A 2,043-nucleotide genomic window follows, 5' to 3' on the forward strand; every position below is an offset into this window, starting at 1 on the left:
CTGTTGTTATGGTAGCTGGAGGAAGATGTCGAGTCGAAGTTCATTGAGCATGTGCATATGCTGGGGGTGAAAATCAAGTAGAGAAGGAGAAAGGGCATGGTTGGTAAGCCTGATCTCTGGGGAAGCAGTGAGTCTGTGATTTAGAACTCAGGCTGTGTGATTATTCTCCAACAGAAGGAGAAACATCGCGTTCACTGAAAAAAGGAGGAATGGGGGTTAATGATAGAGGCTGGGTTTGTCTTCTGGGTGAAGGCATGGGGCTAGGGCATTGGGTGAGTCCCCAGGTCACAGCCTTCATTTGCTCTGTGCTGTAGAAGGGAAGGTTATTAGCTGAGTATGATGGGGAAGGATGCTCTAAAAATTTGAGGACACAGCTGTTACAGAGCCTGGTAGGGGAACGTGACTGGAGCCGTGTCCAATGATTCCTAGATGACATTAGGGACCCGACTGAGTTTGGGGACCAGGAATTTCCAGTGCTGAGATTGCCATGACCTGTGTGTGTAAGGGGAGAGGGTAGATCACCTGGTTCATTTGAGTTGGGCTTCTCCTGGGTCGGACAGTGGGAAGCTGAGGGAGTGCTGGAATAAAAGATATTGGTAAAGGAATGGTCGAAGTAAGAATCATGTCATTACGAGGGAGTGTATAGAGGATTTAAGATGCAGGCTTAAAAAATATTAGCGATCTCTCAGAGAACAAGGAACTAGTTTATATGGAATGAGATAAATGAGTTTGGCAAACACAAGTCCTGTGGTTATATGTGATTTGCTGACCAATAATAATAAGCATTTCTTGAGTGCTTACTTGTGCTAGGCGCTCTTCTTACTATTTTATATACATTGTCTTCCCGAATTCTCCCAACAACCTAAAGTGGTTTCTACCACAATCATCATTTTACAGATGGGAGAATCAAGGCCCAGAAGAATTTCCCAGAATCATGCAGAGCTAGGATTTGAACCCAGGTAGTTTGTGCCACAGTCTACACTTGCCACCAGATGGTGCTAACTTGATGCCATCCCTTACCCAGTCCGAGTCCCACCTCTTTTTTTTTGTAAATCTGTCTCTTAACTGTCTCTGGACTAGGGATGGAGATTGGTAGTTGGGTGAAGTTCTGAGTTGGGAGCAAAGTTGTTATTTTATACTTCATTTGATGCTAAAGAAGTTTAATAGTGAGTTTCAAGACACATCAGAACGTTCCTATGTTAATGGCATCAAAATGCCATGTGCCATGCAGGAGTGAAGTAGAGGTGAAGGTCATGGGTGATGAGAAGGTAAATAAACCGTGAAGCAGATGTTTGGAGTGGATGGTCCACTCCGAAGTCTCAAGATGAATAATGGTGGGACTTGGAGCTGGAGGCGATGACCTACTGTCAAGTCTGTTGCTCCTTGGGCTGATTTTCCAACAAAGTAGTAAATCCCTGTCTACATCATCCATGTCTGTGTGTCTGTCCATCTGTGCATCTGTTTGTCTATGAGTCTGTCTGCGTGTCTGTATTTGTGTGTGTGTCTGTCTGTCTATCTATCATCTATCTATCCATCCATCCATCCATCCATCCATCCATCCATCCATCTATATATCATCTATCTATCTATCTATCTATCTATCTATCTATCTATCTATCCATCCATCCATCCATCCATCCATCCATCCATCATCTATTATCTATCTATCTATCTATCTATCTATCTATCTATCTATCTATCTATCTATCTTCTTAAAGAATTCATCACAGTGTCTCAATCATATTAGTTTATCTTTGTTAAATCCCATTCTTGAGAAATGTGTAATCTAGATGGAGGGGAGGGGAATATCTAAAATTAATTCTGGTTGATTGTGGCTTGTTGGCAAAGGTGAGGAGGGAAGGAAGGCTGCCTGGAGCAGATTTGCATAAAATGAAGGAAACTCCATAAGAGGCTGCTGATGGCTTTTGGAGTTGTTTCTTCCACTGCCGGAGAAGTAAGTGTAATTTTGGTCCATCCATGCTTCTCCAGTTGCTTCCCTTGTCTTTAATGCATTTTTTTACAGGATGCCTGGCCTGGGTTAGC

General features: G+C 43.0%; 1 protein-coding gene across 1 annotated transcript in view; it reads left to right on the forward strand.

Moving 5' to 3' along the window:
- The window catches only part of DNAH5 (dynein axonemal heavy chain 5), a 223,620-nt gene that overhangs the window by 51,178 nt on the left and 170,399 nt on the right, over positions 1–2,043 (forward strand). The gene's annotated exons all lie outside the window — the stretch shown is intronic.

This window comes from Pteropus vampyrus, unplaced genomic scaffold (assembly GCF_000151845.1).
Source record: "Pteropus vampyrus isolate Shadow unplaced genomic scaffold, Pvam_2.0 Scaffold94, whole genome shotgun sequence".
Taxonomy (NCBI): domain Eukaryota; kingdom Metazoa; phylum Chordata; class Mammalia; order Chiroptera; family Pteropodidae; genus Pteropus; species Pteropus vampyrus.